This window comes from Mus musculus, chromosome 10 (genome assembly GCF_000001635.26).
Source record: "Mus musculus strain C57BL/6J chromosome 10, GRCm38.p6 C57BL/6J".
Lineage (NCBI taxonomy): Eukaryota > Metazoa > Chordata > Mammalia > Rodentia > Muridae > Mus > Mus musculus.
The window spans coordinates 116,114,485-116,141,153 of record NC_000076.6 but is presented as its reverse complement, the minus strand read 5'-3'; the positions used below and the strand labels follow the sequence as shown (position 1 = coordinate 116,141,153).

At 40.2% G+C, this 26,669-nt stretch overlaps 1 protein-coding gene across 2 annotated transcripts in view; it reads right to left on the bottom strand.

Annotated features, from left to right (window-relative positions):
- The window catches only part of Ptprr (protein tyrosine phosphatase, receptor type, R), a 256,745-nt gene that overhangs the window by 133,779 nt on the left and 96,297 nt on the right, over positions 1–26,669 (bottom strand). The gene's annotated exons all lie outside the window — the stretch shown is intronic.

The window sequence follows — 26,669 nt, the reverse complement described above, 5'->3', positions numbered from 1 at the left end:
AGCTGGGGATATGGATCCTGAAGTAGCCACCTCTTGTAGCTAGAGCTAGGCAGGACTCCCAATGGAGAAATAAGAATAACAGCCCACACACAAAACCTTCACCCCCAAATTTGTCCTGACTTCAAGAAGTACAGGGATAAAGACTGTGTAGAGACTGAGGGAATGGCCAACCAGTGACTGGCAACTTTGAGACCCATCCCATGGACAAGAACTAATATATGACACTATCATTGATACTCTGTTATGTTTGCAGACAGGAGCCCGGCATAATTGTCTTCTGAGAGGCTCCACCAGCAGCTGACTGTAACAGATGTAGAGACTCACAGCCAAACATTAGGTGGAGCTCAGGAAATCTTGTGAAAGTGTTGGGGGAAGGATTGAGGGACCTGGAGGGGATAGAACTCCACAAGAAAACTAACAGAATCCACTAACCTGGACCGTAGGGGCTCTCAGAGACTGAATCACCAACTAGAGAGCATACAAGGTCTAGACAGAAGCCCCCTGCACATATGTAGCAGACGTACAGCTTTGTCTTCATGCAGATCTCCCAACAACTGGAGCAGAGGCTGTCCCTGACTCTGTTGCCTCTCTGTGGATCCGGTTTTAAAACTGTTTACCATGTACTCGCAGGTGAGGAACTGACAAGGTCTGAGTGAGGACTCTGTTTCTGAAAGGGCTTTAAGTACCAGGTATCGCTGCCAGTATTGGCAAGTGTATTGGCTGCCAGTCAAACAAATGTGAGTTGCTACCTCCAGGGTGCATCTCTCAGTCCCCTTCCCGCTGACCCTTCAGCGGCACAGGCATGTCACCTCACAGGCCATTCCTTACTTCTCCGGATAGTCTTTCCACACCAGGCTCCAAGGCCTCACCCTCGCTCCGTGTTGCTTCTTTTCTGCCAGTTCTTTTCAAGTCTTTTCTTACTTCTCTTCATCTTCCAAACTCTTACACACCGGAGAGTCCAGTGCTCCGTCCTCAGTCTCTTGTTTTTTTTTTTTTTCTCCAAACCATAGTCTCAAATCAACCAGAAACTCTCCCTAAGAACTTACTGCTTGCCCTTCTAACCACAACCGACACACCCATTTAGATGTTGGGCCTAACCTTCTGGCCCCTGCCCTCCCGACTCTCACACAAGACTGGCTCTTTCCTCCTTTTTCTTCTTTTTTATAGCTGGAACCTTCAAGTGCTTAAACAAAACAAAATGCCAGAATTAAACCAAACCACAACATCATTCCTCCATCCTTCCTTTTCCTTGTGTCCTGCTGTTGGTAACTGAAGTCCATTCTGTCTGTGGACCACAGTCACAGCAACATCACTTCCAACAACCTTCACCACCATTACCGCACTTCCAACAATTATTATGGATCCTAGTGGCAGGCTTCTAATTGATCTCCCTGATTCCAGCTTCCTTTGCCTCTGCACAAAGCCAGAGTGACTTTTTTTTTTAAATCACAAATTAGATCATGTCAGTACTATCTTAAAACTCTCTGGGGGCATCTTGACTTGTTCAGAGTAAAATTAGAATCTGACATGGCCCTGTTTGAGTGCTGTTTTATCAGCTCCTCCCTCCCTCCAACCTTGCCATTTCCCCTTTAGCTCCAGAACTTTTTTCTGTGTATATGTATAAGGCATGAGTGCGTGTGCACATACTTGTGTGTTTATACATGTATGGGTGTGCACATGTGTGGAGTGCATGCTTGTGCTGGTAGATGTGGAGCTTGGGGGTAGATGTTAGGAATCTCACCCTTCTCATCTTCCATCATGGTCTTCAGTATCAGGCAAACTCAGGGCAAGCAGATGAGGCTAGCCTAGCTAGGGAGCTTGCTCTAGGAATATGCCTTCCAAAACTTGAATTATAAGTGGGCTGCCACACCCACCCAGCATTTGTGGATGATAGGGATCCAAACTCAGACACCCATGACTTCACAGCAAGGGCTTTAACCGAGGAATGTTTCCCCCAGCCCCTTATGTGTTCTAGTCTCATCCCTTCCAACACACCCAACTCCCTCTACCAGAAGGCCTTCACACTCGTGGTGTTACTAATAGATGCTTTCTCTAACATACTGTGGGTCTCAGTGTCTCATTATATCCAGATTTCTGCTGAAATTCTACTTCTGCAAAGGTCTTACGATGAGATTATTTTAAAATATTATCTTGTCTGTCATTGTCTGCCATCTTAGTGCTTCTTCACCAGGATGGGTTATCTACTGCGCCTGTTCAAAGGTTGTGAGCCTGCACCTGATGTGGGTGCAGGTACTCTTAACCACCGAGACCTTTGCCCAGCTCTCTATTTTCCAACATATAGGATTGACACGAACCATGTTCATCCCTTGAAATAATGGTCTGTCCATGTGCAGATTCAGAATGATCTGCTAGAGCCAAAGACCTGTGAGCTAGAAAAAAAAATAGTCCTATGTCTATGAATGGTTAAGGGGTTTCTCATGAAAGAAGCTGTCCTAGGGAAAGTAAGGGCTAGGCCTCCAAAAGGGAGATTCAAGGACAAGAACCTAGAAGGAAATAGGAGAGAGGGAGAGGGAGGGAGAGAGAGAGAGAGAGAGAGAGAGAGAGAGAGAGAGAGAGAGAGAGCAGGTCAAAAGCTGTGACAGAACTCCACGTGCCCTACACACTCCAAAATGCTGTGCTACTTTGCTTTTTTGTAATATACAAAGGAATACACGCTAATGTCAGAGGGGAGACAAGAGAAGAATCCCCTGCTATTGGTTCCTGTAGGACTCGACTTCACCCAGTGATGTGCCTTGAGCTTGAGGCCTTAGAAGCATCATTGGTGCAGATGCCGAAAGCGTCAGATACCCAAGGGCTGACCCAACTGCAGGAAGCCATCCATTGTTAAGAACCATAGTGATTTTCTAGGCCCTAGAAGCTCAAGAGTAGGTGGTTGCGAGGAAAGAGCAGAGAACCTCTTTCGTCCATGTGCCATGTGAAATGAAAGGGACTGTTGGGATTCCTGAGAAATAGGGTGGGAACACTGAAGAGGACCGAAGTCTGACTGGGTGTCCATAGGCACCATGGAGACAGGTAACAGAGAGGCGAGTCCAACGGCCATGGTGGCTTGGGTAGGACGCTAAGAGTTTCTTTTGATCTTGGGGATATTGGGCATGAAGATCTCTGGATATTACATACGTGGTACTCTCCTAGGCACTTTTCAACTGGTTTGCTCTTTCTCATCATTAGTATTGCAGTTTAAATTATGTTCATTCAAAGCCTCCTTTGCCATGCTCTTAAATTAAGTCTACTATTCCTGAATCTAAAAACCCTCCCTCCCTCCCTCCCTCTCTATACATTCACTCTCTCTTTCCTTCTCTTTCCTTTTTTCTTTCTCTTTCTTTCTTCAAGTAGAGTATGTGTTGGCACACAGATGCATGTTTGTGAATATGCAAGCAGAGGCCCCACACTTGACCTGGACATCCTGTCCTTTTAAATCTTCCTCCTCCTTATTCAGGCAGAGCTCCTCACTGAATCTGGAGCTTGCCAGTCCCTGCCAGCCTAGCTGGGCCCCTTACCCCAGGGGTCTTCTGTGTCTGCCTCTTGAGGACACCAATTCTGGTTCTGATGCTCAAGTGACAAATACATATTCACTGAGCCATCTCCTCAGTCCAGAAAAAAAATTTAAACTATAGCCATGATCACACTTTTTTCTTTTGAAAGAACGTTTTAAAGAACGTTTAAGTGAGTCATTAGGCTATCAGAATAGCTTCAAAACACAGTAAGAAGAAATGAGATCCACTTAAGATGACTTTCTAACAAGACGTAAATGAAAACTTCACAATAACACTAGAATATAATGAGATCATTTCTCATCCGGGAACGTGTGAGGGTAAATTTACATGTCTGTTATTAACTCATCAAAATTCCTGAGTGCATTATTTTCCAACTCTTGTTACCATGTGATCAAATGTAGCTCATCATTCATTATTCATAGGCTCCATTAGAATGTGAATAAACACCATTTCCGTCTGCATTGCATTGAACTAGAGATATATAGGAGGGCTTAAAATTTATCATTTTGTTTATTCCGAGGGAAGAGGCAAAATCACAGGATTCATTGGCATTAGGAGACTCATCCCACTTTTAAACACGTTTTCAAAAGCATCTTATCTGATGTACATTCTGTATGACGTACATTCTGTATGGAATTTGATTTTTCAGTACTTCTGGGTGTCTGGGATTTGGAGGAGGTTAAGTATTCGATAACAAATATTCAAAAGCATTCTTATGATTTCTATATGTTCAAAATGTATGTTGTATATTTTAAATAACAAATAGTTTGTCATCTAGTCCACTTGACCTCCCACCCAACCTCACCCCTATCAAGTATAACAGAAGTAAGTCTATGCGAACTTCATCAGAGTAGACAATGTATTTTAGTCTTATTTATGATGTCAAAGCCTTGTAAGCAATCATTGGCTATATAACCATGAAGTAAATCTTACCAAGTGCCAATTAGCATCTTTGCCTTTAAGGTGAGATAAATACTTGGCCTGTAAATATTATCTGTGTTTTGATTTAATATAGTTAGTAATTTTATCAGTGCTAAAAATAATTCTGGAAATGGAAGGAAATTGTAGGCATAGATAAATGAATTAAATACCTTCCATACATCTGAAAATGAATTAGTAAGCTAGAAGACAGATTATTTTCCATTTGAACCTTACATTGTTCAAGGATCACAGTAGATATTAAATGAGCCTAAAACCAACTTAACTAGATTCCACATAGCTTATGCTGCCAAATTAGAAACCATAGTTTGTGGAAAAAATAGTCAGGGTTTGTGGTTTGGATCATAAAGAACACACTACAAACCAAGCAACAACCAAGCGTGGGACATGGATAAATTACACCACGTCCTAATTTCTCTTGCCCATTCTGTGTCTGGTTCGTATTGTCTTGTTGATTTAGAAGAGATGTCTACTAGATTCACTCAGCAAATATTTCATGAGTTTCCAATGTGTGCCAGGCACTGGGTTCTGAGATTTCGTGGTTGTCAAGGCCTCTCAGGCCCACAGGAGACATTTTTCTTTTTCTCATCAAGGGCCAATCCCCTCAGTTAGGTTCCTATTCTATGTTCTGTTCTCAAGAATTCTCTTTTGCTTGTTTTCTGTATCACTGTTTTCTCCATCACTGATGGATTGTTCCCGGCAGTACATAAACATTTGCAAGTTTTCTTGAAAATAAAGCCATACGGTCTGCTTCTCCACTTAGCTGTTAATTCTTTCCTTTGTTGAGAGAGAGAAAAAAAAAACGCTTTTGTTCCTGGGAGCCATTTACACAAAATATTGTCATGCAAACTGGCCATAGCCTGTACCTTATGATTATCTGCATTTCATTCCTCTCTCATCTGACAGTGCCCCGAGAATGGGAAGGAACCAACCCTGTTAAGAGCACTAATGGCCTCTGCAGGGTCATATGCCCTCTTAATATCACCAGGGGTCTCCATAGAGCCACACCAGTAGACAGCTGCGTGTCCCTGTCTTTCTCAGAAGCAGTTTGACACATAGGATGAGGATTCCTCTTCCTCCTGAAAACTTTGTTCTCTTTACTTTCATGGCACTGCATGAGCCTGCTTTTCTCCAACTTCGTGTTAAATATCCATCCTCAGATAAGTTGCTCTAATCAGTCTAAAGAAGGCACTTTCTCACCTTCGAAAGATGTGATATGCCTCTTCTAGACACTTTCCCTCAATGTCTAGTCTAGGCTAGGCTAATCTAATCTAATCTAATCTAATCCAATCTAATTGTGTGGGTGTGGATGATAACAGATTCACTTCCTCTTTCTTATTCCTGTATCTGTTGTAACTCCTGAAACCTTTAGAAGTTGTTCTAGTTTATGAATCCTATGAGGAATTCACTCATCACAGAGACAGCCATTGCAGAATCTTTACTCCTAGTTTTTGTTAGTACTCATGCTTGCCTTCACAGTCCCTGTGATCTTCAAAAGTTTTTATTCTGAGAGGACTGACCTCACGCACACCAGGGAAGCACTATACCACTGTGCTTTATCTTCAACCCTCTTTTAATTTCTCTCCTCTCTCTCTCTCTCTCTCTCTCTCTCTCTCTCTCTCTCCCCCCCCCATTTCATTTTTGTTCAAAATATTTCTGGTAGACAAAAGGATAGATACCAAAAAGTAAAAAAAAAAAAAAAAAAAAAAAAAAAAACAAAACAAAAAACAAAAACAAAAACAAAAACCCAAAAAAACCAAAATGAAGGAGATGAGAAAGAGTCACCTTGAGGCTCCGGCTGAGGAATACAGGAGTTCCACAGGAAATTAATCCCCTTGTAAGAGTACAGGAACTCTGAGGTTCACCTCCTCCCCTGACTATGCCCATCCACATTAACCTTTATCCTGAAGGGAAAGCTCAACTTTCTTCATAGATCAAATAAACCATTTAGTTACATGGGAAATGTAGCTCTGTGCTGAAAACATGCGTACATGTGCCTTATGACTGTTACACACACTTATTCTGAATAAGACAGACCCAATTCCTGACATAGAATAGATCATGTGTTATTTTATATCGATGTGCATTTATTGTTCTCAATCTCCCAAGAGCAGAAGATTTCAAACAAACTCCAATAAATTACATGTTGATTTCCTTGGAAACATAGCTTTATCTTCAGATATTGAACTTCATCAAGATAAGGTCTCAAAGCAATTGGTAACTATAAGAGAAACTAATAGGTGCTTCTACAAACATTATAGGGTTAATAGCACTGATATGTTTGACAGTATAGATATATGTGTTTGCACGATATGCATATGCTAGACTATAAGAATTTCATAAGGTAGCAGAAATCCCATTCTTTTTCAGAAATAATATCAGAAAACAGCCTTGCTGACGGGAGAATGAACATCCGAAATGTTTGGTGCATCATTTGCCTCAAGGAGAATGTGGATATTGGTTAGTCCAGTCCAAACTCTGCTTTGTAAATGTATGGAACCCTAAATAATCCAAGTCAAGGGGTTTTAACGCATAGTAGGGCCAGTCCCGGAGCAAAACCTTAGGAAAGTGTGGTGCAGTTCCCTCTCTCTGCCAGCTCTTTCAGTCAGCCACTCAGCAGACACATCACCACAGGTAATGCAAACGCAGCAGGCAGTCACAGAGATGTGATTAAAGTACACGGTAGTCTGCAGGGTTCTGTTCTCTCTGACGTTTAGGCTGTCAGTCTTCCTGTGGGTGCAACAAGGGTCTAGAAACATGGTGTCCACGCTGAGTGTGCTATCGGATGACAGTGAATGTGGGCCTATGTATTAATTTTGATGTCTTGCTCAAGCAAATCACCAAAAATACCCAATGCAAAGAAGAGCAACACTAAGACACACAAGGCCATGAGCCAATCACACTTATCCCTTTAGACTTATCTAAACCATGCCCGTCTGGAATTGAGACACATGCTTCTCTTTTCTGTGCTGTGGTTGAAGGGCTCATATGGAATTTCTTCAGTGCTTACAGAGTAAGAAACAGTATCAGAGAGAGATTGGAGCTGGGTGCCCCACTGGGCCAGGAATTAAAACAGGAGAGGAAAAGAGGCTAAGGAGAGCTTTGGACACATAGGCTTTACATTATGAATAATGAGGAGCTAGCACTTTGCATGCACTGTGTCCCCAGCTTGACTATTTCAACACATTGACTATTTCATCTTTAAAACCATCATGCTGAGTGGGGTGGTGCACCCTGGTAACCGTAGCACTCAGAGGGCGGAAGCAGGAGAATCTCATTTGAGGCTTTCCTGAGCTCTATAGAGAGATCCTGCCTCAAAACAAAATAAACAAACAACAAAACAGCCCTGCAAAGCCAGTACAGTTATTATCATTTCCTAATGAGCACACAGTCTCAAGAGCATTAACAACTTCCCTAAGGCAAGGTGTCTACTCACCCAACTACACTTTCTTTCCCTTGGCGCACATAAATGAGATTTAGTATAACGTCAACGATATACTTAAATCCTTATTAATAATAATTTTAAAAAGAACGGAAATATTAGAATGAGAGTTAGATAAAAATATAGTAATAATTATTACACAATAAGATTAATAGTTTTTCAACCCTAAATCTTCCACAAAGTGAAAAATCTTGGCAATAACTTTATATTTCTGGAATCAATTGTCTTAGATCAGAATGTATGTAGATGCGTTCTACAGTATTGAAACTCGCTGTCACACGTCAACCTGGCTGGACCACAGGATACCCAGATATTTAGTTAAACATTGTTGTGTGCATGTCTATGGGGGCATTTATGGATAGGATTGACAGCTGAAGTGGAAGCTCTGGTTAAGCACTGTTCTCAGTGTAGGTGGGCTTCCTCCAAACTACAAAAATTAAGAGAATTCACTCTCCCCGTGTGACTGTTCTTGAGTCAGTCCTTCAGAACGGGACTCAGAATTTACCTACCCCATAACCTCTTTTGTTTCTTAGACCTTTGAACTTATATTGGAAGTGTTCCATTAAATCTCCTGCATCTCCACCTCGAGGATCAAAGATCTCATTCTCATCTTGTACCATGTGAGCAGAATCTTTATAATAAATTTCACTGTTTATGGCCATTCCCATTTTATTCTATCCCTCCAAAGTACCCAGATGGGTCCATCCCTCTGATAATACCAAGGACTGGAAGCACGATTGGACTTTTCTCTTATATCTCCTTCGTACTTGTAGAAACATTTGGCTTCCATCTTTAAGCTCTGAGGAGAAAGCAGATGGTGTGGAGGTGTAGCGGAGTAGGTTGTGGCTACCAAGGAGAATATTTCTTGGGAAACTGTGACACTTTGTCTTCAGTCCACGTTGCTGAAGAAAGTGCTGTGCAACCTAAAGTGTCATGAGCCATGACTTTGGCTCCTGACAGTCAAGAAAGAATATGAGATTACACAGAGTTCACACTAAAGGGAAACAGATGTTAGGATGAAAAGAATTTTCTGACCACACAGAGCACACACAGCAGTTCACTGAAAGGTGCTGCCTGTGCAAACATAGATTTTCAAGTTAAACATCTTTATTCAGGAGCTGTATTTTCACAGATGTCCTTTCATGATTCACCAAATACTATCCATTTACCGTATCACACAGGTGAGTATATTGAGGGGAGGTGAGAAGAAAGAAAGTTTTGCAGAAAATGAAGATTAGCTATAACGTGTGGCAGTTAAAGTGGTTTTGAATATTACTGGTAATAACTAGATAGTGAATTTCTTGTGTAATTCTAAATGCAGTTGTATTTTTAAAAAATCATATCAAAACTTTTTTTTACGTGTATTATTTGTTTCTGTGGGAGCAGACATGATCATGCGGCAGTCAGAGGACATTTACAGAGGTTGGTTTTCTTCTTCTGTGTAGGTTCTGAGGATTAAATGTCCATCATCAGGCTTCATGACCAGCGTCTTGATTTACTAAGACATTGTCCCATTCCTGTTATGGTGTTAAAAATTATGTTAGGAAATAATTAAATAAATGAAGAACAATGAACATAAATGGAGCACGTGGAGCACGGGGCCTGGAGGCTTATAGGAAGAGGCGCAGTAGGAGCGTTATCTCTGGTGCTCATGTAGGGCTTCACACAGCTTCTGAAGCAAAGGACAACGATGCTCGAGGAGATGGAGTGAGGTCATTCAGAAATCAAATGAGTAAACCTCAGAAAGAAATGCCACGCAGTATACTTTATCACCCATTAGAAATCAGACCAGTTCCTTCCTTCTGACCATGGTTAGGTCATTTCTGCATATTTGATGAGGAAACATATTGGTTTCACTCTGAGGAACCACATGCTATTTAACTTCCTGAGAGTAACTAAGGTCTCTCTCTCTCTCTCTCTCTCTCTCTCTCTGTGTGTGTGTATGTGTGTGTGTGTGTGTGTACATGCACACATGAATGCATTTGTACGCATGCAGAGACTAGGGTGAAAATGTTAAGAGAGAACATGCTTTCAAGATTATGCAAGCATTTGACATTTTGGGAGATAGCGCAGCTAGGGGTATAACTCAGTGGTAGCTCTATGTGTAAGGTCCTGAGTTCTCTAGATAGCAGTTAGGATATTAAAATAGGAGAGGAAGAAAGAAGGAAAGCAGAGAACAGAATGGGGAAAGAGGGATAGAGGAAAAGGAAGGAGAGAGAGAGAGAGAGAGAGAGAGAGAGAGAGAGAGAGAGAGAGAGAGAGAGAGATTTAAATAAGAACCAATCTGTTCCTTGACTGTGAGTACTTTCTTACATTTTGTATTTTGAATTTTGTGCTGTCATGCTTTTCATGGTTCTGAAGTAAGTGTGTGTGTGTGTGTGTGTGTGTGTGTGTGTGTGTGTGTATCTAAGTCTTTAAGTTGTATAGTCTCTTCACATGAAGCTGCTTAGCTGGCTATGCAGTTTCAGTATCTGAAGATCCCCAGGAACCCCACCTCAGAGCCGTTAGAGCTCTAAATGTCCCTTTGGAAGATCACTGCACAAGTAGCCATATGGCTTGGTGAAATTTAAGAAAGTTAGTTCAAGGCCAGACAGAAGTTAATGATGGAAATGAGGTTAGAATCAGCCTCCTTTCTGGCTTCTGGCATCCACCATACCACCCAGTGTCTTCACATCTAAACACAGTCTGCTGACAGCCAGAGCGAATGTATGAACAGACTGCAGACCATGAGTCTTAGCAGCAGTATTTGTAAAAACTCAAGTTTCATGATCAATGTCACAAAAACCATGGTTTTTATTTTCAGTTTGTCTATTGTTAAGTTTTGAAAATCGTGGTACAGTGAAAAATTTAAGAAATATATCCATTCTCACTGCAAGATGGTAATTACTACTTTATTTTATTTTATTGAAATTATTTCTCCTTTTTTTTATTACGTATTTTCCTCAATTACATTTCCAATGCTATCCCAAAAGTCCCCCATACCCTCCCCCCACTCCCCTACCCACCCACTCCCACTTTTTGGCCCTGGCGTACTATCTCCCTGTCACACATGGAGAAGGTTGTGCATTTTTACACATAGAGGCTCTACAGTGTCATCTCTTGGCTTTCACTTCAAAGATGCTGACATTTTATAAATTTAAAACTATGGCTTTACCTTATTGTCGTGAAAATACTTCAAAATTTATTTCATTAATCCTTATTGACAGACACATTCTTTCCATTTTATCCTGCAATATCCTTTGCGAGTGTCTTTATTTTCTTAGAAGTTATTAGAGAATCCCAATTACTGAGACGAGCGCTCTACTTTTTGAAGGATGCTTGCTGATTTGGCATTCGTTCCAGCAGCTTATTAGCATGGCACCTCCGTCCCCATTTTTCTCGTTCCTTTCTCTCCTTCTTGGTGCTAGAGAGTCTACAGAGGGCCCTGTGCCTGCTCATCACTGAGCCTGGGTCTGGGTGTGTCTCAATGGGGCCAATGACATTCTGTGCTGGGCAAGCCTGGTGCTACTACCATCCTTTGTCAGAAGGTTGCTTTGCTTTCTGAAGCCATGGATTAGTAAGATTAATTGATTTATACAGGCATTCATTTTCAAATAGCAAGCAGGTAATACTGGAAATTACAAATATGAGTGGGGGCTTATGATTGTTCAAATTTGACAAGCAAGATCAATTAGTTTGAGACACTGGGTTAAAAGCATTATATGGGCTATCTCTGGCTTAAAGAATTTATATGGGCTACCTCATTTAACCCTCACAATTCAGTACTACAACTGTTAGGCTTTTCATTATGCAGACAAGGAATACAGATGAATTGTTTAAAATTATGTATCTTGTAAGTTGTGATTTGAACTATGACAGTTTGATTCTAGGATGCTCTTAACCACCAGCTACTATTTTAAAAAGATACGCAAATGGTTTTAATATTATGATTAAATTGGTATGTGTAGAATACAATTGTGCCAAAGCAAAAATTCTTTCTCTAGGGATGGAGAAATTCTAAAGTGTAACGTGGCCCTTTTCCGTGGTCAAGAGGTATAGGCACTGAAGCTATAGTTATGTCCTTTTTAGACCAGTAGGTGCCGTATTCTCATAGGCTTGAGGTAAATAACCAGCTACAGAATTATCCTAGATGAGCATCAGAAGAAGCTGAGGAGACACACCCAGTCAGTTGCATCTTAGTGCAGTTCAGAACATCATCACCTATTTGGGATCATCTGAAACGAAAGTATCCTTGAACCGAGATTGAGTCTTTATTTCTCATATATGAATCCAGAGGAGGAATTTGGATCTGTCTTACCTTATCTGCTCTAATAAAAAACTATATAAAGTCCATTAAACTCTATTAACTGTATGAGTGATTAGACATAGCCAAGTTATGAGATGGCTTTTGTTTCCATAGTTTCTCAGTGGGCCTTGAGTAAGGATAGCCCTTCCATCTAGATAGAGAAGGGACCTTTCAATGCTATCCCAAAAGTCCCCCATACCCTCCCACCCACTCCCCTACCCAATGGCTTGTGTTGTAAGATCGAGAATTGACAAATGGGACCTCATGAAACTGCAAAGCTTCTGCAAAGCAAAAGACACCGTCAATAAGACAAAAAGGCCACCAAAAGATTGGGAAATGATCTTTACCTATCCTAAATCAGATAGGGGACTAATATCCAATATATATATATAAAGAACTCAAGAAGGTGGACTCCATAAAATCAAATAACCCCATTAAAAAATGGGGCTCAGAACTGAACAAAGAATTCTCACCCGAGGAATACCGAATGGCAGAGAAGCACCAATGTTCAACATCCTTAATCATCAGGGAAATGCAAATCAAAACAACCCTGAGATTCCACCTCACACCAGTCAGAATGGCTAAGATGAAAAACTCAGGTGACAGCAGATGTTGGCGAGGATGTGGAGAAAGGGGAACACTCCTCCATTGTTGGTGGGATTGCAAGCTTGTACAACCACTCTGGAAATCAGTCTGGCGTTTCCTCAGAAAATTGGACATAGTGCTACCGAAGAATCCAGCAATACCTCTCCTGGGCATATATCCAGAAGATGTCCCAACAGGTAAGAAGGACACATGCTCCACTATGTTCATAGCAGCCTTATTTATAATAGCCAGAAGCTGGAAAGAACCCAGATGCCCCTCAACAGAGGAATGGATACAGAAAATGTGGTACATTTACACAATGGAATACTACTCAGCTATTAAAAAGAATGAATTTATGAAATTCCTAGGCAAATGGATGGACCTGGAGGGCATCATCCTGAGTGAGGTAACCCAATCACAAAGGAACTCTCACAATATGTACTCACTGATAAGTGGATATTAGCCCAGAAACTTAGGATACCCAAGATATAAGATAGAATTTGCTAAACATATTAAACTCAAGAGAACGAAGACCAAAGTGTGAACACTTTGCCCCTTCTTAGAATAGGAAACAAAACACCCATGGAAGGAGTTACAGAGACAAAATTTGGAAGTGTGACGAAAGGATGGACCATCTAGTGATTGCCATATCCAGAGATCCATCCCATGATCAGCTTCCAAACACTGACACCATTGCATACACTAGCAAGATTTTGCTGAAAGGACCCAGATATAGCTGTCTCTTGTGAGACTATGCCAGGGCCTAGCAAACACAGAAGTGGATGCTCACAGTCAGCTATTGAATGGATCACAGGGCCCCCAATGGAGGAGCTAGAGAAAGCACCCAAGGAACTAAAGGGAACTGCAACCCTATAGGTGGAACAACAATATGAACTAACCAGTACCCCGGAGCTCTTGTCTCTAGCTGCATATGTATCAAAAGATGGCCTAATAGGCCATCACTTGAAAGAGAGGCCCATTGGACTTGCAAACTTTATATGCCCCAGTACAGGGGAATGCCAGGGCCAAAACAGTGGAGTGGGTGGGTAGGGGAGTGGGGGTGGGTGGGTATGGGGGACTTTTGGTATAGCATTGGAAATGTAAATGAGCTAAATACCTAATAAAAAATGGACAAAAATAAATTAATTGATCTCAAAAAAAAAAAAAAAGAAAAGAGAAAAGTTCTCTTAGTTTGTTTTAATATTTAGTAGTTAAGGAAATAAAACTTAATAGAATAGAAAGTTGTATTGAAAACTAAAAACTTGCTTTTACAACCTGCCTGTACAGCTGGATATGATCACATGGTACATTTGCAGATTTCTTATACGTAAACTAAGCATTATTGCGTGGCCTCTGTTACTTTAATTTTCTGTCTTTTGTTATGGAGTGTATTTTTTAATGGATATGATCATCCTGCCCACTTTATACATTGCTTTCAAGTACAGTCACTGTGTTGTACAACAGATCTCTCAAACCATTTCTTCTATCTCGGCAGAACGATATCCTTTGATTAACATGTCTCCTCCCTTATATAATATAGTTGTGCATCTTAAACACTAGATAATGAACTTTTATTCAGTAGATTTTAAATTCCTTTATGAAAAGTTTCAGAGAGCATCATCTGCGTACTGAAGCCTTCAACTCAACTCAACAGTAGATGATACATGCATCGGCAGAGCATAATTTCATCTATTATTATAACCAGTTCATCTTAGAGGGATAGGGAAAAACTGAACACCACAGCTAAGTGAACTATTTAACATTTCATTTTCTCTAAAGACACTCTATAAAATCTTCTGAAGGATTTTTGTTGTTGATATTTTGCCTAATCTTGGACAACTCTGAACTCTGAATGTTACTGACCTAATTTTTCACCTTCTGTAGATGAACTTTGGGAACAGACAACACCTTTGTAGTCTGTTTTTGTAAGATAGTACACAAAGAAAAGATAAGCAACCATGTAATAACCAGATAAATACAGCTGTACTTTTCCAGTGACATCATCAAGCCTCACTATTTATCTTTGCAAATTTGGACTTTTCCCCTATAAATTTATTCAGGTAATGGTTGTCCACCATGAAGGTCTACCCTGAAGTTATTTTTAGAAGCTGTGTGCCAATACAAACTTCCTTGAAAAGAAGAAAGCAAGTCTGGTGGTTGGGTGGGGTGACTCACACTACATTCAGTTATTACAATTTGGTCTGCAGGAGACTTTTATTCAGTGTCTACTGGTGGGACTGCCTGATATATTTCTAATACTGAGTAGAAATCTCAATAACATTTTGTTATTTGGAATGTAAACATCAGGGACTGGAGAGAGCTCAGATGTTAAGAGCACTTGCTGTTCTTGCAGAGACCCAGGGTAAGTTCCCCACAGTTGCTTATAACCATCAGTAACTCTAGACCCACAGGATCTGATGCCTGTCTCTGACGCTAGGCATCAACATGCAGGCAAAAACACTCCTACAAATACAATAAATAAATCTTTAAAAAAAAATTGAACACTATCACTCTCAGAGAAACCTTTTCCTTTAGTGTCTATGTCTATGCCAAACTGAATGGCAAAGATTAGCTTACGTTAACTTTTTATTGAATGGCCGTCTAACTTTTAAACAATTACCTTAGAATCAATTCTGAAATGACATTTTTCTCCAATGTTGAATTAACGAACAATGCTGTTTTTATGTATAATAAATAATTTATACCAAGAACTGAGGTTGCCTAGAAACACCCACTGCTAAAATACTTCTCTGATAAAGGTGCTGGGAGCAGAGATAGCTTTGTGGGAAGAGAGAGAGAGCATAAGAGAGAGCATACCTGGGTGAGACGTGTATCTGAAGGGTAATGGGAATCTCAGTGCCGTGACTGTTTCTTTTCTCTTAAGAAAAGAGCATAATTATGCGTCTGTCTTTCACAGGGAGACAAAGGACCTCAGACAATTATTTCTAAGATATCATAGGGAAGAAAAACAAAACTTAACTGAACACATCGTGGCAATCAATCCCACAGCTGCACCACCTTATCAGCATCAACTAGGATTTAATTTAACCGATTCCAACCCTGAAGGTTAACATGCATCAGCAAAGGTGCAGGGAGCCATCTGAGAAAGTCAGCATGCACCATGGTGTCACTATGGTTGGCCAGTAACAATGAAGGTAAGGGCACACAGACTCACTATAATAAAACCTTCCGTCAATGAAAACATAAGACAGAAGAGCGTCTTCAGCCTCAGTGATAGAAGCTTGCATCTGACAGACTCAACCAGAGTTTCTCAACCAACTGACAAGGAAAGGCGCTGTTCTGAAGTAATAACTCCATGGGAAATTATGATGGACTGACAGATGCCTACAAAACAGGACACTTTTCAGTTCTGGTTAGTGTCGATTTTATGTGAGAATTACAATAAACATGTTACCAGATCTGAAACGCCCACGCAGCTTTAAAATCAAAACTTAGATGAGTAATATTCATAGCTGGCTGAGCAAATAAGTCAAAGTACGCATGTATAATATATTTTTTGTTTGTTAGGATTTCCAGAGCCCTCAAAAGTCAATGCTATAGCAATTGGAAAATATCTCTAATGAGTGCCAGCTTTAGTACAGATTGATTTGTGCTTACATTTGTCTATGTAGATGCTCATGTGTTCCAACATAGCAGGTGTCTTGGGCACCTCTATTTTAAACATGTTCATACATTTTCACAGACACTCAAAGCAATATGTGTGTGTGTGTGTGTGTGTGTGTGTGTGTTTGTGTGTATGTGTGTGTGTGTGTAAAGTGTATACAAGTATATAAGCATATATTTATGGTTGCTAATATCAATATTAGAATTTTCTAAGTTCTTTGCATGTACTAGGTCACTGACTAATAATATTATGTTCTTCCTTCAGTGGCATGTTCAAGGTCACAAGTGTAAGCAGGGACACAGAAGTGACCTTACTGCTACAACATCCTCTGATGCCCTGTACGGATCTCATGATTCCAAATAGTCCAAAACATCAATGGTTTTATTTAACATTGACTGTTATTTATAGCAGCTTATTTGTTTAAGATGCCGTACCAGATTCCAGATGTCTACACTCCAGTCAGAAGCCTCTTAGCAGTTGTACTCTTCAATGGGTGTTGCCAATGTCATCTTTCTTCTGTGTCCTAAGGCAGTTACATTTTTTATTTTTCTCTCCATGAGTTAAGCTTTATTGGTAAAATTTCTTCTGTTCTTTCCCCTTACTTAGGGAAGCCACAAAATCTCAGAGGTGGTTAGATCAGGAGCCAGTACACAGTAATGGAAAATAATGTTCTAAAACCCTGCACATGAACCATCAGCAATGGAGTGGATGAAAGTCACAGTCCAGTAGTGTGCGAAATGATAATGGACACCTGTGCCACACTCTGAAAGGCATGCTTCTGGGGCACACAAGTGCACAACATTCCAGCACACAGGGGCCTTCGCAAAGCATTAACACTGTTTTATTGTCCCATGTGGACTACTTATAAAGTGCTTGAGAGAAGGGAGAAAGAAAAATCTATGTGCCAACTCCCTTTATTCCCCCAAGGAAGACATTTATTTTCAGCCATGTGATCACCTTTAATAACGTTGCAGCACTTTTACAAAAGATGGATATAATTTCCCTACCCTGCATCTCCCATCTGAGAGGCTGCAATAACAATTAACTATTAATGACAAGAAGCAAATACGCTTTCTTTTCTCACTCCGAACTCAGCTGGTGGCTTGAGAAGGAGGTCAATATGTTGATCTATCATGAGGATATCATTTCAGGCTTAAGGAAAAAAAAATGTTCTTCCTAACAGTGTTCTGCACATGGAATAAAATTAGTTTTTGATGTTTACATTATTATTGCAGATATATTTTCATTTTTACCAGCCACAGACTCATTATAATCTTCATGGAGTAGACTTAACAATGGGGAAATTGTATCTTCTGCTTTCTGGAGCTGTGAAATCAACCCAGAGTTTAATTATATGGTGATTTAGCTTTTGTGTGTGAGCCTCTGTATGTGTGTGTGTTGGTTTTGTGTGTTCATGAAGGTGTGTACATATGTCTGTGTAGATGTTCATACACTTGAATTCCAGAGGTTGTCCTTGGGTTTCCACCATAGCTTTTGAGACAGAGTATGACACCAAGTTCAAGGCTCATTGGTTTGGCTAGGGTGCTTAGATCCACCCATCTCTGTTCCCTCGTGCTGTGATTAAAGATGTTCAACTGCAGTGCCTGGCTTTCACATGGGTATTGGCTATCTTTAGGCTCTTATGCTTGTGTCAGTGGGCACCTTACCAACTAAGCAATCTTTACAGACTCCAAATTTAGCTACTCTTTTTACTTCCTCAAATCAATATATGGGTTTAAAATTAATTGTAGGTTTTAGAATCTTAGGGAAACAATTTTATAACATTCTTTGGTACAATGTGTTACAAGTTAGATTTGTAAAAATCTCAAGGCTGGAAACCATGGCAGACTCTAAGACCTCTTTTGCCACATAGTATAGCTTGACTTTTAAAATATGTGCAGTAGCAACTATGTATTTTGGTCCCTCAACCCATAGGTTCACCATCTTGCTCATGAATAATGACACTTGACAAATTTAATCCAAAATGTTGATATTAAATGTATAAAAATGTTAGATTTAATTGGACTACTAAATTGGCAAAACCTTCTAAAAGACAAAATGCATTTCCTTTTGTGTGAGTGTGTGTGAGTGTGTGTGTGAGTGTGAGTGTGTGTGTGTGTGTGTGTGTGTGTGTGTGTGTGAGAGAGAGAGAGAGGTGGGGGGAGGAGAGCAGAAAGATTTAGAATTTTTATTCCTCTTATCCCCTCTCCTATCACCTTTCCTCCCATGCCCACCTTTCTTTTCTAAAAACATGTCCCCCAAATATTCTGAATTTTGGTTTGTTCGTGACCCACTGTCTTTGACCAGGGCCATCTTTGTGACTGCAGGATTGAAACTATCCATTGAAGCTGTGTGAGATCATCAATGGGTAGTCAACTGAAGACTATGTTGTGAGTCTCTCAGAGACTGTCAGTACCCAATAGTTCAGCCATAACAGTAGAGCACGCTGAATCCCTTCATCATCCATAACTAAAGGCTGACAAGGCCTAGCTTCTGGAAGCCCCAATGTAAGTAACTGAAGCTTCTGAGATTTCATGATTACAACTATTATGTTGCATCTAGAGGGCATTTCACATGTTTTTTCCTATCTTCAAGACCTTTTATTCTTTTTCTTCCCTCTTCTTAATTGCTCTCTGATCCTTAGAGGTGATAGTGTAAATGTCTTGCCTATGGCTAAACTCTCAATGGTTCCTTACTCTCAGTATCTTAGGCTGCTAACGTCCCTGTATCTACTACCATTCACTGCAAAATGGGGATCCTCTGATTAGAGTTGCAAGTAGTATTTGTCCAGATATACATATATAGGTATTTTGAAGTCAGTTTGACAATGTGTTTATTTAGCTACACATCTGTTATCTCTTCTCTCCCAAGGCTCATGAATGACCTGGGCATGGGTTTTTCACTGGGTCTCCAGTCCCAGGCATGTGTAACCTCATGTCCAGTTGGCCTCACATCTAACCTGAGCACGATTTAGTTATCCCCCGAAACAGTCATGCTACAGTTGCACATGTGGACATAGCTTTCTTGGCAGTTGGTGTTGTGGTTTATGAAGTTGACAGCTTGGTCAAACCATTGATATGCTTCCCTTTCCAGCAACCTACACAGCACCTTCTCTCATGCTAAAGGTGCTGAGCAGGGAGGAAGATTGCAGCCCAGTTCCAGATAGATTTCTCAATATCTTGCAACCAAAGTGTGTGGAATCTTTAGTAACAGTGTCTTGTCATTAGCACTAGTAGACAACCAAATGGAAAGAAAAACAGTATCTGGGGAACCTTTGGTACCTTCATGATAGGCAACTTCTATGGAGGTATTCCATATATAACAGTGGGATGCTCTGTTCTGTTCTGTTCTGTTCTGTTCTGTTCTGTTCTGTTCTGTTCTGTTCTGTTCTGCTCTGCTCTGCTCTGCTCTGCTCTGCTCTGTTCTGTTCTGTTCTGTTCTGTTCTGTTCTGTTCTGTTCTGTTCTGTATCTCATTGCTAGTAGGAACAGCATGATCCTAGCCATGCAGGGAATCTCCCTTCAAACGCTGATGTATTGTTTTTTATTGTTACAGCATGGTAGCTTTGAATGGCCTTTTTATTCTCCACTTGTTGGTTTAAACTTCCCTTTCTCACTCCTTCCTCTCCATACCCCATTCACTCTTTAACCCTCTGTGCCTTCAGCATTCCCCTTTCTACTCTCATTTTACCTGTGCCCTACTTACCTATACCTAATGATGCTTCCCCTGTTGACTGATTCCCATCTAGTTCCCTGGCTTAAAAATGAACTCTGGTCTGGTTCTCCCAACAAAGAAAAATGAGAGCCTCTGAAGAGCTAAGCTGGTTTTAAATAACTTAGCTATGTGGGGGAATTAATAAATTTTGAGACAATTCAAAATATGTAAAAGAATAAAAAAATAACCTGTGGTGGTTTGAATATGCTTGACCTAGGGAGTGGCACTATCAGGAGGTGTGGTCTTGTTGGAGTAGGTGTGGCCTTGTTGGAGGAAGTATGTCACTATTGGGGTAGGCTTTTAGACCTTCCTCTTAACCAGTCTGGTGGGAACCAGTCTTCCCCTGTTTGCCTTCAGAACAAGATGTAGAACTCTCAGCATCTCCAGTACCATGCCCACCTGGACACTACCATTCTTCTTGCTAAGAATATAATGGACTTAACTTCTGAACCTGTAAGCTAGCCCCAATTAAATGTTGTCCTTTATAAGAGTTGCTTTGGTCATGGTGTCTCTTCACAACAATGAAACCCAATTAGCACATAACCCAAACCAAATGTGGTAAAATTCTCAATGTTAGAAGTCCAATAATATTTGTAAGGTCTTCAAGAATCAGGAAACCACTATATATTCTATAAGTGGGAAGAGTTGTCAAAAAGATGCAGAAATGACATGATTAAATTAGTAGACAAGAGTGTTGAAACAATTATCACACTTATATTTGTTCAGTTTAAAGGAATTGAAAGCAAGAACATTGTAAAGAGAAATAGAAGATACTTAAAATGACCCAGGTATTGCTTCTTCAGGTAAAAAATACAGTGCCTGGGTTAAAAAATAGTTGGTGAGGTTAACAGTAGAGTAAACATTTCAGAAGAGTGGATGAGTAAGATTTAAGAGGTGATAGAATGAACAATGAAACACACAGTGGATAATGTCTTAAGAAAAGATGAACAGGGACTTAGCTAGATGTAGAATTACTGCAGACAGTCTAATAACTTGCAATGTTTGAAGTCAAAGGCACAAAAACATTTAAAGAAATAATGGGTCAAAACTCCCAAATTTTTGGCTAGAGAATACGTGCAGAAATTCCTAAATTCCATGCCACTATCACATAAACTGGGCTTGGTAAATGTCTGAAATTCTAGCATTGGGGAAGCAGAGACATGAAAATCAGGAGTTTAAGATGGGCCTCTGCTACATGGTGGATTGAAGGCCAGCCTGGGATACTCAAGGTGCTGTCTCAAAAAAGAACACGCTGAAATGTCTGAGATGAAAACCGTACACCCAAATATTCAAGAAATCCAATGCAAGAAACTTATAGAAGAAATATGAGTAATACTACTGTGTAGAATTTCATATACAAAGTGTGCCTAAAACTTAGAATTCAGTCTTCTGTCTTCACAAGGAGTATGAGGTAAGTACACATATGGAACTCCTTGAGGTTGGGCATCATGAAAAGTGAAACTCTAAAGGGAACTTAGAATTTTTAGTAGGATAAATGGTCTATTAAATGTGAATAACCAAATGTATTAAATGTTCAGGTTTAATTCCAATTGAAATTATTTTCATGGAAGCGGAAGTATGGTTATTTGGCTCTTCAGAACTGTAGTTGTCTATACAAGATCCAGGCAGTCAACATTCAAACATGTATGGGGAGAGGCACAGGAGTCTTTACCCATCAAGGAGGAGTTATTGACAGTTGGTGGCTGTTAGGGTTTGTCCTGTGTCTGTGTCTGTGTCTGTGTCTGTGTCTGTGTCTGTGTCTGTGTCTGTGTCTGTGTCTGTGTCTGTGTCTGTGTCTGTGTCTGTGTCTGTGTCTGTGTCTGTGTCTGTGTCGTCTGTGTCTGTGTCTGTGTCTGTTTGTGTCTGTCTGTGTCTGTGTCTGTGTCTGTCTGTGTGTCTGTGTGTCTGTGTGTCTGTGTCTGTGTTTGTGTATGTATTATGGCTTTATATATTGAAGTTTAAAGGGTACTACAGAGAAGTACAGATGATGTTGGGGGTGTAGGGTAAGAATGATCAAAATACATTGTTTCTATGTATGAAATTATCAAAGAATAAAATATTAAAAATACTTAAAAACTCATCCACTGGGGATATGGCACAGTGGCTAAGAGCACTTCATCTGTAAACACAAAGACCTGAGTTCAAATCCCCAGCATCTATGTAAAAAGCTAGGCGTGGCTGAATATTCATGTAAACCCTAGCTTTAGGGGTCAGGGGCAAAGACGGGCAGATCTTAGGAACTTATTGGTTACCCAGCCTCACCAAAAACCTAGCGCTTCCAGGTCTTGAAAGAGCCTGTCCCCCAAAATAAGGCAGCACAATCTCAGGTGAACTCTATCTTCCTTTGGCTCTTGCACTCTTTCTTCCCCCTCTTCTGCAGTGATCTCTGTGTTGTTGGTGCAGGAATTTTGTTGCAGATGTATCAGTTGGGAGTGGACTTCACAATTCTGCATTTTGATTGGCTGTGGTTTTCTGTAATGGTCACTTTTTGTTGCAAAGAGAAGTTCCCTTGATGAGGGGTGAGAACTACACTTGCTTGTTGGTACAAGGATTACAACTGGTTAGTAAAGTGGCAGTAGTATGTTCTCTTCCAAGATCCATGATTCTACTAGTCCTGGGTGGTTGACTAAATTTTTGGTATCAGGCATGCTTTCCCTCTTGTTGGGTAGGCTAAGTCCAACCAGAGAGTTGTTGGTTACCACCAAGTTATGTGTGCCACTTCTGTATCATTAGGGTTATTGTGTGAGATTGTGTCTCCCAGAAATGTCAGAAACTACACTCAAGAAGTCTCATCAACATGTCTGCCTAAGCGTGACTGAACGAGGGTGATACCAATAGACATGCTAATATCAGAAGAGAAAAGCTCATGAGATCTTAACCCTCAACAACTAACTACAGGTAACTAAGGCATTCCAAGTCTGGGACAAATAGTCTTCCCCAGAGAGGAGCATACCAACTGGTCATCTAATACCAACTGGTCATCTAGTACCAAATGGTCAGCTCTGAAAGCACATATATCCAAGCAGCATTATATGGACAGAACGGGTTGCATTTATATGTTAAGGAACAGCAACAACAACAATTTAAAAAGAGAGATAGCATGAATTTGAAAGAGAACAAGCATAGTGGCATATGGTGGGGTTTGAGGGAGAAAAGGAACAGGGAATTGGAAATAATGCAATTATAGTCCCAAAATATTATATATATATAATGGTGGCAGATAGGTGACAAAGCTCAGTTGGTAGCCTGTTGATCTGAGTCTATGATCCCTGGGACCCACATAGTAGAAAGAGCAAACCAAGTTCCATAAGGTATCCTCTGACTTCTGTATGCATTCATGGCACACTCAGGCATACACATGTTTGTGCACACATGCACACACACACACACACACACACACACACACACACGTTAAATAAACAAATGTAAACAGGAAAAACAAGGCAGAAAGTGATAGAGGAAGACACCCTAATTTTTCCTCTGGCATCAGCATGCATACACTTGAGTATTCATCTCTCTCTCTCTCTCTCTCAAAAAGAAAAATACATCACCTATTCATTAAACTACCAACATTTGTTTGAAATATCAGCAAAAGTGCACAAGCTCTGCCTTCACGCGGTGAATAATGTGAATCTATGTGTTATCGCTGAGGCAGTTTTATAACTGCTTGACAGATGCATACATAGATTTTAGCTGGCTCATCCCTGTTTCTTTATCACATTGCATTGAACGTGAAATTACAACTAATTTAGAAGGATGCTCTTTCCTGAATTATCTCTATTTTTTTTACCGTGTGAAATCCTCCTCTCAAGGCGGACTGGGTGGGTGGTATTGCCTGTGGTAAAAATAGTTTTCCACTTAGTCACTTTTTAACTCAACACACTTTATCTCTAGCACGAATGTTTCCTGAAGCTTCTTATCTACAGCTTTATTACAAACGATAAAACTTACTATCATACAGTGGCAGACAAATATTTATAAACAAACATGAAGTGAGTAAGTACCAAGAAAATGACCTCTGCTAAGATGTATATGCAAATAAGAAAATAGCATTCCTTGGGAAAAAAATGAAATTTAAACAGGTCTATTACTATAATAGTCAGCATCAGAAAACAATAGATATTAAAGCATCAAATACATCTGTCTCAAAGGCAAGAATTGGACTGAGGACAGAATGGCAATGAACACTCAACATGATTCACTAAAGTAGAGAAAGATCAGTAGCAATGTTGTGTATGTCTATTCTCATTTGGTGTTGTAGAATTTTCTTTTTGAGTAAATTTTACATCTGCATACAATATTAATATGTTGTTACATAAAACTATGTATCTTGGTCACTGTTCTGTTGCTGAGACACAGTGGCCAAGACAACTCTTATATGGGAGAAAGCATTTAACTGGTGGCAGGCTTACAGTTTTAGAGGATTTAGTTCACTGTAGTTCTGGCAGGAAGCATGGTGGCAAGTAGGTAGGTGCTGGAGCAAAATCAAAATGCAGGTCACATACTTCCAACATCCAATGGTAAAGAATATATATTGCCATTCTGAAATGGCAAGATGGGGACCATATAAGGAAATACTGGGCCAGATTGAAAAGCAGTAGGACAAATTCCAAACACCATGTTCTACATCACCGTGTTTGATGTAAATGTGATCTTTAAACTTCTCTTTCTTGAACTGTTTCTACTCCCTGTCTGCAGCTTTCCTTGGCAGGCATCCCACGGTTCTGGGATCTCTAAAATCTTGAGGTCTCCAACACAATCCAGTTCTCACCTTCATAGATTCACACAATAACCTCTCTGGACCTCCATGCAGGAACCCCCTGACACATGCCTGACTTCAGCTGCTTTCCTTAGCCACAGAGGGAGATTCCACAACTCCTTTGTTTATATCCTTGATTTCAAAGATATAACCAAGTGACCAAAGTTACCAGGTTCTGCTGCTTGATGGGGGTTGGACCTTGGCCCCTTCCTTTGATTACATTATTACGTTTGCCTCAGCTTTCTGTTGGAATAATGTGTGCGTGTGTGCATGTGTGTGTGTGTGTGTGTGTGTGTGTGTGTGTGTGTATTTTATATATATCATCACAGTATTAGAGAATAAAATACTTAAAAAAATATGACTATATAACCAAAAGCTTTGGAATTATCAGAGTAATTTCCATTTCTAATAATGCTTAATTAGCAAATGATGGGATTGTATGTGGTAGGGCACACTTGGAGTCTCAGCACATGAGAGATTAGCCTCAGCGACCACGTGTTTCCTTTGAGGCTAATTCGGACTATGAGAGCCTCTCTTCTCTCCATTTCCCTTCAAAATAATTTATTCCCATCTTCCCAGTTGTGATGCTTGAGTTATACCAACTAAATAATAAAATTGAGTTTTTTTTTAAATTACAGATTACAGATGTTCTATTGTATTAACTTCAGCTTCTTGATTTATTTTTGTGCTTTATAGAACTCATAGCTAAGTACTGACCAATGATCACAGTTTATTCAGAGCAGCTCACCAAGAACAGTGCTATAGTCAGCCTTCAAAATAATTCAAAAACATTATCCACTGCTACGTGGGTGAGTGAACAAAATAAATGACTGCCATACTGCTTTTTACTTCTAGGTAATGGGAGGAGAGAAATTAAGGGTATTCAAAAATCCACTTAGCAGCGGCACGTATTTAATGCATTTGTGAATAACAGGTACTTGTCCTTAAAAAGGTAAAAAATTTAAAAGTCGAGATATATGAAAAGTGAAATAAAAAGCCATGCTATTTGTAGGTTGTCCTCGTTCTCCAGGGAAACAACAATAATAAACCCCACTGGATTATAGACTCATGCTCTCACTAGATCTCCCTCAGTTCTTTTTCTCTATAAAGGCCTGCATAGAAACAATTAGAGGCTATAGGTTGGGAAATAGTATTTACCAGAGGTAAAATATTTTTATTTTCCAGAAGTAAGTAGTTGTTCTTTGATGATGAAAAGAGAATTCTGTATTCTGGTTTCTGTGATCTATCACTGGGCTGTTTAGGGGTAAAGAGTCATTGTGCCATTCTTATAGTTTCCAGCTAACAGCTCCCAATGTTAATTTTTTTTTTTTGGGTTGGCATTTACGACTTATACCATGATGAAGTAGTTGTTTAAGAAAGATCCCTACTCCCCTCCCCATATTTGTGACCTTTGGAATAACCGGCTACTGTTTAGATTGGGACATCTCTATCTAGCACTGAGCCCATATAGCTTCCTGCCCTTGTCTAAAAGTCTTGAAATGAATGAATGAATGAATAAATAAATAATAGCTAGTGAGGAGGGGGCTTAGTGAAAATTCTGATAGTCAGCACACAGTCCCAGCCAACCGACAAGCTAACAGCTCATGGGGCAATCAAATACATCACAGCGTTTGCTGTATAAAGTGACAAATAAATGCCTTTAATCCCAGCACTCAGGAGGCAGAGGCAGGCGGATCTCTGAGTTCGAGGCCAGCCTGGTCTACAAGGTGAGTTCCAGGACAGCGAGGGCTACACAGAGAAACCCTGTCTCGAAAAACCAAACTAACTAACTAACTAACTAACTAA